The sequence below is a fragment of the Myxine glutinosa genome, chromosome 1, assembly GCF_964187855.1.
Source record: "Myxine glutinosa chromosome 1, kmMyxGlut1.1, whole genome shotgun sequence".
NCBI lineage: Eukaryota > Metazoa > Chordata > Myxini > Myxiniformes > Myxinidae > Myxine > Myxine glutinosa.
Window position 1 is genome coordinate 333319969 of NC_136261.1, and position 9965 is coordinate 333329933.

A 9965-nucleotide genomic window follows, 5' to 3' on the forward strand; every position below is an offset into this window, starting at 1 on the left:
AGGAGCGAGGGGTTGGAGAGTGAAGGCCGATTGGAGAGGAGAGTGAGGAGCGATTGGAGAGGAGAGTGAGGAGCGATTGGAGAGGTGAGTGAGGGATTGGAGAGGAGTGTGAGGGATTGGAGAGGAGTGTGAGGAATTGGAGAGGAGTGTGAGGAATTGGAGAGGAGTGTGAGCGATTGGAGAGGAGTGTGAGGAGGTATTGGAGAGAAGTGCGAGGGGTTGGAGAGGGGCTCAGGGTTGGAGAGGAGCGAGGGGTTGGAGAGTGAGGGCCGATTGGAGAGGCGAGTGAGGCACGATTGGAGGGGAGTATGAAGGATTGGAGAGGAGTGTGAGGGATTGGAGAGGAGTGTGAGGGATTGGAGAGGAGTGTGAGGGATTGGAGAGGAGTGTGAGGGATTGGAGAGGAGTGTGAGGAGGTATTGGAGAGGAGGGTGAGGAGGTATTGTAGAGGAGTGTGAGGAGGTATTGGAGAGGAGTGTGAGGAGGAGTGGGATTGGAGAGGCGTGAGGGTGGAGAGAGGACAGTGTCAGGTGGAGGGGAGTGAGGGGTCACATATTATGTGAAATAAATAAATTGTGTTCATTACACCATTTCTGGATCTGATGAATTGCCATTAACCATTTGGTAAAATTTAATGTGCAGCATCTAAATCAAGATGCCCAAATGTCACACATGTCCATGCCCGTGGGATTCCCACAAGTGACCCCACTAGTATTGTATATTACATCTGACAATATTGTATATTACATCTGACAATATTGTATATTACATCTGACAATATTGTATATTACATCTGTCAATTTTCTCCCCCCCCCACCCCCTTTCCCACCCCTCCTCCCCCCAACCCCTCTCCCTCCCACACATCTCCCTGCTCTCAAATGTTGTGTTTGTGTGCTTCCCCTTCTCTCCCCATCGTCTTCCGCTCCTTCTTTTTATATATTTTGTTTGTCTGGTTGATTTGTTTGTGAAATAAATGTTAGCTCTTTCACGAGCCTCGATTCAGTATACAAAAAACAAAAAACAAACAAAAAAAAAATTGTATATTACATCTGAAAATATTGTATATTACATCTGACAATATTGTTTATCACATCTGAAAATATTGTATTGTTGCGGTTTTGTGAATAAAGAATAACTGTGATAATAAATAATAATAAAGAATAATTCGCACCTCTGCTGTGCAGCATCTTGCTGCAAAATCATCTTGCACCTTCGGACCACTTGTTGAGTGGCTCTGATGCCACGCAGTTGGACCAGAGGAGAGTGTCCCTGCTGGCCAATAAAAGGAAAGTGTGAGCAATTGTTTACTATTGTGTGCTAGGTATGAAGAAGATGTGGAAGCTTCGATGGCCCTGATGCTTCATATGGCCTGTATGCCGGTCAGGGCCAGCCGGTTTTGTTAGCCGCACACAGAAGTTGCAAGATGCTTGCAGCAAGTGCCATATCAAGTGTGATTTTCTCCCCTCCAATTCTCTTCTTCCAAAGTGCAGGTCTTGGGTCGTAGAATTGTAAATAAAGTAAGTTCTGTGCATTGTAAATAGGGGAGTGAGGTATGTGTGTAGTAGTAGTGAGTAGTGAGGTGTAGTGAGGTGTAGTGAGTGTGTAGTAGTGAGGTATGTGTGTAAACTATGTGTGTAGTTTGAAAATTCCGAAATACTCAGGTAGTTGTGGGTGTGGGTCTGTTAGAGTAGCTGCTCAACGCATTAGGGGGGGGGACATATCTAGTGTTAAAAATGTCGCACACATGGGTCAGAATAAATGCTAGGGGGATTACACCCATGTGTCACATTTAAAAGTAATGGTAACTTTGCATGCCAGGCTCTACCGGTCGTTCCATTGTTGGGGTCGACTCGGAATGAGTCTGGTGAGAGAGGGGGGTAGTGTTGCGGTTTTGTGAATAAAGAATGACCCCCCTCATAGGTAGTTGCACCACAACATGTAGCCTCGCTTTAGTTCAGTTATTTCTTATTAAATGTAAGCATAGTCTCCTTTCCTGTGTTAGTATGTGTTGAGCAGGCCAGTGAGTTAGGTGTTCTTTGGGCTAGAATGCCACGTGCTAGGCCTGGAACAAGTCTGGCAGGCCGAAGGGACGAGCTGCAGCGGAGTGGCCGGTAAGCGGCGAGCAGCCAATCGGAGCTCAAGGGGAGTGGCTAACAACGGCAGCGAGAGGAGGGGCTTGGAACATTCGGGTAAGACTCTGGGGCGGGGCCATAAAACCCTGCCCCGGGCCCCCCCGCCTCAGTCGGAGAGAGAGTGCCCCAGAGAGAATTGTGAGTCAGACAGTCGGAGAGGGAGTTCCCCAGTGAACGAGTCAGTGAGAGCGAGAGAGAGTTGGTTCGTGGTTGATTCGTGGTTCGTGAGCGTTGTGAGAGAGTGCAACAGTGACCAAGTTCCAGTGAGAAAGATGTTGTAGCCACGAGTGAATTCGGTTGCTTGCTATAAGCCCTCTCTGTACACGAACTCTCCCTGTGCCCTGCGCTCTGCGGCTGTGAATAACGCGCTCGTGAGGACGATCCATTCCAGGCCACAGACGCATGGTCTCCACTGCCTGCGCTCCCAGCACACGTGCCGCGAACATCCGAGGGCCACGCCCAGCGAACTGTCCGGGAGCGACCAGCGCCAAGGCGCGTTTGGAGCGCGAATTTGTTCTTCCTTCTTTTCCCTGCGTGAGTGAGTGGGCCCTTGTCCGGGGATAAGTTAAGACTGATTAAGCCTTCCCTGTGTCTCTTTGCCTTGTATAGTTGTAAATAAACCCATGTTCTTTCTTATATTTGATCGTTCCTGTAATTTCACTATTGGCCTAGCATCGCACGAATAAAACCGCTCAATTGGGTTCAATAAAAGTAATGGCACGAGTCACGTGATACAAAAACCGCTCGGGCGTATTCGATTAGCGTGGCTTCTGCGAGGTCCAGTCTCCGTTTTTGTGGCGGCGTGGGTACCAAAGGTACGTGTGGAATCGACCCGATACCCTTCCGCATGCTCGCTACGGGAGAGGTGGCTCGGCCTCGTGGACTCGAAGACCCGAGGGGGAAAAGGGGTTTAACCCCCCCCCCCCCCCCCGCCCTCTGTACGTCGACGGGCTTCGAGAGATCCGCAACAGTATATTACATCTGACAGTATTGTATATTACATCTGACAATATTGTATATTACATCTGACAATATTGTATATTACATCTGACAATATTGTATATTACATCTCACAATATTATATATTACATCTGACAATATTGTATATTACTTCTGACAATATTGTATACAACATCTGACAATATTGTATATTACATCTGACAATATTGTATATTACTTCTGACAATATTGTACATTACATCTGACAATATTGTATATTACATCTGACAATATTGAAAATCACATCTGACAATATTGTATATTATATCTGACAATATTGTATATTACATCTGACAATATTGTAGATCACATCTGACAATATTGTATATTACCTCTGACAATGTTGTATATCACATCTGACAATATTGTATATTACATCTGACAATATTGTATATTACATTTGACAATATTGTATATCACATCTGAAAATATTTTTATTACATCTCACAATATTGTATATCACATCTGAAAATATTGCATGTTACATCTGACAATATTGTATATCACATCTGAAAATATTGTATATTACACCTGACAATATTGTATATTACATCTCACAATATTGTATTGCACATCTGACAATATTGTATATTACATCTCACAATATTGTATGTCACATCTGAAAATATTGTATATTACATCTGACAATAATGTATATTACGTCTGACAATATTTTATATTACATCTGACAATAATATGTCACATCTGAAAATATTGTATTTTACATCTGACAATATTGTATATCACATCTGAAAATATTGTATATTACATCTGACAATATTGTATATTACATCTCACAATATTGTATGTCACATCTGACACTATTGTATATTACATCTCACAATCTTGTATGTCACATCTGAAAATATTGTATATTACATTTGACAATAATGTATATTACGTCTGACAATATTGTATGTCACATCTGACAATATTGTATATTACATCTGACAATATTATATATCACATCTGAAAATATTGTATATTACGTCTGACAATATTGTATGTCACATCTGACAATATTGTATATTACATCTGACAATATTGTATATTACATCTGACAATATTGTATATTACATCTGACAATATTGTATGTCACATCTGACAATATTGTATTTCACATCTGACAATATTGTATATTACATCTGACAATATTGTATATTACATCTGACAATATTGTATATTACATCTGACAATATTGTATATTACATCTGACAATATTGTATATTACATCTGAAAATATTGTATATTACATCTGACAATATTGTATATTACATCTCACAATATTGTATGTCACATCTGACAATATTGTATATTACATCTGACAATATTGTATATTACATCTGACAATATTGTATATTACATCTGACAATATTGTATATTACATCTGACAATATTGTATATTACATCTGACAATATTATATATCACATCTGACAATATTATATATCACATCTGACAATATTGTATATTACATCTGACAATATTATATATCACATCTGACAATGTTGTATATTACATCTGACAATATTGTATGTTACATCTGACAATATTGTATATTACATCTGACAATATTGTATATTACATCTCACAATATTGTATGTCACATCTGACAATATTGTATATTACATCTGACAATATTGTATATTACATCTGACAATATTGTATATTACATCTGACAATATTGTATATTACATCTGACAATATTGTATTTCACATCTGACAATATTGTACATCACATCTGAAAATATTGTATTGTTGCGGTTTTGTGAATAAAGAATTACCCCCCTCGTAGGTAGTTGCACCCCAACATGTAGCCTCGCTTTTGTTCAGTTATTTCTTATTAAATGTAAGCATAGTCTCCTTTCCTGTGTTAGTATGCGTTGAGCAGGCCAGTGAGTTAGGTGCTCTTTGGGCTAGAATGCCACGTGCTTGGCCTGAAACAAGTCTGGCAGGCCGAAGGGAGGAGCTGCAGGGGAGTGGCCGGTAAGCGGCGAGCAGCCAATCGGAGCTCAAGGGGAGTGGCAAACAATGGCAGCGAGAGGAGGGGCTTGGAACATTCGGGTAAGACTCTGGGGCGGGGCCATAAAATCCTGCCCCGGCCCTCCCCCCCCCCCCCCCCACCCCAGCCTCAGTCAGAGAGACAGTGCCCCAGAGAGCGTTGTGAGTCAGACAGTCGGAGAGGGAGTGCCCCAGTGAACGAGTCAGTGAGAGCAAGAGAGAGTTCGTTCGTGGTTGATTCGTGGTTCGTGAGCATTGTGAGAGCGTGCAACACTACACATCCATCAAGGTAATGCAGAGCGAGGTGCGCACGAAGAGCGAATTGAGAAAGCTCTTCCCTACCGTACGCCACCCCCCCTGTCACCTACTCTACCCTTGCCCTTACCCCATATTTACACAACAATTTACAAATTCGTCACTATCGTCTTGTCTTCCCCATATCTCCCCTAATTCCAAATTCGTTCACAATCCCTCTAACCAACCAAATTTGCCATCATCCAATTCATCATCAATTCCTCATAAGGAGGAAGAGCTGGAACATCAAGCACAATGTCTCACCCATGTCATGATGCGTCTCACATTTCCAAAACATCTGCACAAAAATAAAACAACAAACCATGGCATGGTGTGGAGCACCGTCGTCACCTCAGGTGAGTGGGTGTAGATGGTGCGAGGAGATGCTTAATCCTAACTACTCTCTAAATAGCATTAACACACTTTACATTACCCGGGGTCTTTCCCTGCAAAACCATTGGCCGTCTTACTCTATGCAGTTCTAAGAACCAAATTCCCATTGACCATCTGTGGTGCTCACCAATTTGGGGTCTCACTTTCCTGGGAAAACCACATTTCAAATCTGGCCTCCAAAGCCAGTCGCCGACTGGGCATCCTCCTTCGTGCGAAGTCCTTCCTTGGCACACCTGAGCTCCTCACCACATACAAGGCTTTCATCCGCAGCTCTATGGAATACTGCTCTCCCCTCTGGTCTGGTGCTCCTGCCTCACACCTAGCCCGTCTTCATGCTGTTGAAACCAAAGCGTTCAGAATCATTGGAATCTCCCGCGATGAAGCTAACTCCAAGGGCCTTTCACTCACTCACCGCAGGCAGGTTGGTGGTCTTTCCGTCTTCTACCGACTCCTCTCTGGCCTTGCCCCCCCAGCCCTCTCTGGGCTCTGTCCCCCAAATATTCCTACAGGTCGCACAAGATCTGCCTGCAACCCTCTTATGGTTAAACTGCCAAAATCAAGACTTTCTGCTCACCTTCACTCCTTCATTCATCTTTTCTCCCGCCTCTGGAACAAACTCCCTCACTCTCTTCAATCCCACTGCACCCTCCAGGTCTTTAAAACAGCTGTTCACCACCATCTCTTATCCTCCCCCATCCAAAACCTTGATCTTTTCTACCCCCGCTAATTTCGGTCCCCTTGTGTTTTATACCTCTCCCCCCCGCCCTCCCCCTCCCACGCCTCCTGCCCCCAAGCCCTCTCCCTCCCACACTTCTCCCTGCTCTCAAATGTTGTGGTTGTGTGCTTCCCCTTCTCTCCCCATCTTGTCTTCCGCTCCCTCTTTTTGTGTGTTTTGTTTGTCTGGTTGATTTGTTTGTGAAATAAATGTTAGCTCTTTCACGAGCCTCGATTCAGTATACAAAAAACAAAAAAACAAAACAAAAAAAACTCCCCCGATTCAACTCCCTGTGCCTTCGCACAATTCAGGACTGGGTCGTGTGGCTCCCCTAACAGGGCTACTTACCTGTGCGGTTCCGCCACTGAAGTCGTCTCCCAAGCTTGCCTAGCTCCTCACCCTACCTATCTACCTGGGGAAGGCCCTCCCTGGCACTTACCCCCTCGGTGCCCTCTCTCGCACTGGGCTACCCGGGTCTGTCCTCCGGATCCTCGGGCCCCATCCACAACAACTCTAACTGGCTCCCAGAGCCTACCTGCGGCCTCACCTGGCCGACGGACTAACAGTGGCGGAGCGCTCAACCAACCATACCTTTAACAGGCCACACACCCAGCCATTTCCATGTCACTAATGCACCCATCCAAACACCATTCTTCCACACGCACCACAGATGCCAATATCCAACCACAATTTACCTATACCCTCTACCTAACTCTTAAACTACCCTCCCCGGGTATTCGTGATGGGGTCCATCCTCCCCATCCACTGCCTTCGCACCAACCACTCCACTCCACAGTTTCCTCCATACTCACTCCACACCATCCATTCCATACTCCATTTACTCCAGACCATCTATTCCACACAACCATTCTCCATACACCTGTTCACTCACTTGCACACCTGTGCTCACACACCTGATGCCACCTGCACCCTCCGTCCTCCCAGGCTTCTTCATCTATCTATAATTGCAGTAATCTCTGTGTGTGTGTGTGTGTGTGTGTGTGTGTGTGTGTGTGTGTGTGTGTGTGTATGTGTGTATGTCTGTGTGTTTGTCTGTGACCGCTGTTTCTCGACGACCACGGGTCCGATATACTTGAAACTTGCCAGGTATATTGCTGGGGACCTGAGGATGTGCCTTTTCAAGGTTTCATATTAATCGGACAAGTAGTTACCGAGCTATGTCCAAAAAACGATTCAACCAATCAGAGAGCAGCGAGCTATCACGTGTGCCGAACGTGGCGAACAGACTCTGCCTCGGACGGCACATTTGAGAGCGTATTCATTTATTTCACGTTGGCAAACTATGTTGGCGTTAAACTATGTTTTAAAACTAATTAAAACTAATTTGCGATTCATCGTAACTGCGATATGCGACCTTCCGGACAGTCAAATGAGGACGTCACTTCCGGACTTACGATAGTCATAGTGACGCTGAACGTGGCGAGCAGACGCTGCCTCGGACAGCACATTTGAGAGCGTATTCATTTATTTGACGTTGCAATCTGTGTTGATTGTTGTAAGGTACGATCGATTGTAGTACATACATATTTATATTTTGTACATATTCATTACGGGCACGTCACGGGTACGGGTACGGTATGGGTACGGTACGGGTACGGTACGGTTCCGGGTACGGTACGGTTACGGGTACGCCACGTACGGGCACGTCCTAGTCTATCTATAATTCCAGTAATCTCTGTGTGTGTGTGTGTGTGTGTGTATGTGTGTATGTCTGTGTGTTTGTCTGTGACCGCTGTTTCTCGACAACCACGGGTCCGATATACTTGAAACTTGCCAGGTATATTGCTGGGGACCCGATGATGTGCCTTTTCAAGGTTTCATATTAATCGGACAAGTAGTTACCGAGCTATGTCCAAAAAACGATTCAACCAATCAGAGAGCAGCGAGTTATCACGTGTGCCGAACGTGGTGAACAGACTCTGCCTCGGACGGCACATTTGAGAGCGTATTCATTTATTTCACGTTGGCAAACTATGTTGGCGTTAAACTATGTTTTAAAACTAATTAAAACTAATTTGCGATTCTTTCGCTTTCCTGCGCGTTTGTGCACGCTATGGCGATTTCTTTACCAAACTCCGCAAGCCGTTCGCTTTGGACCAAACCATTTCATGTAAATAGAGGGGGGGGGATTGTCACCGTACTCGCAAGCCGTTCGCTTTGGACCAAACCATTCCATGTAAATAGAGGGGGGGGATTGTCATCGTACTCGCAAGCCGTTCGCTTTGGACCAAACCATTTCATGTAAATAGAGGGGGGGGGGGGGGGGATTGTCACCGTACTCGCAAGCCGTTCGCTTTGGACCAAACCATTTCATGTAAATAGAGGGGGGGGGGATTGTCACCGTACTCGCAAGCCGTTCGCTTTGGCTTTGCGAATGGACCAAACCATTTCATGTAAATAGAGGGGGGGGGATATAATTGTAGATATCTATCTATAATTCCAGTAATCTCTGTGTGTATGTTTGTATGTTTGTATGTTTGTATGTTTGTATGTTTGTCTGTGACCGCTGTTTCTCGACAACCACGGGTCCGATATACTTGAAACTTGCCAGGTATATTGCTGGGGACCTGAGGATGTGCCTTTTCAAGGTTTCATATTAATCGGACAAGTAGTTACCGAGCTATGGCGATTTCTTTACCAAACTCCGCAAGCCGTTCGCTTTGGACCAAACCATTTCATGTAAATAGAGGGGGGGGATTGTCACCGTACTCGCAAGCCGTTCGCTTTGGACCAAACCATTTCATGTAAATAGAGGGGGGGGGATTGTCACCGTACTCGCAAGCCGTTCGCTTTGGACCAAACCATTTCATGTAAATAGAGGGGGGGGATTGTCACCGTACTCGCAAGCCATTCGCTTTGGACCAAACCATTTCATGTAAATAGAGGGGGGGGATATAATTTTAGATATATATATAGTACGGGCATGCCCTAGTATATATAGTACAGGCATGCCCTAGTCTATCTATAATGCCAGTAATCTCTGTGTGTCTGTCTGTGACCGCTGTTTCTCGACAACCACGGGTCCGATATACTTGAAACTTGCCAGGTATATTGCTGGGGACCTGAGGATGTGCCTTTTCAAGGTTTCATATTAATCGGACAAGTAGTTACCGAGCTATGTCCAAAAAACGATTCAACCAATCAGAGAGCAGCGAGCTATCACGTGTGCCGAACGTGGCGAACAGACTCTGCCTCGGACGGCACATTTGAGAGCGTATTCATTTATTTCCCGTTGGCAAACTATGTTGCCGCTATGTTGGCGTTAAACTATGTTTTAAAACTAATTAAAACTAATTTGCGATTCTTTCGCTTTCCTGCGCGTTTGTGCACGCTATGGCGATTTCTTTACCAAACTCCGCAAGCCGTTCGCTTTGGACCAAACCATTTCATGTAAATAGAGGGGGGGGGGGGG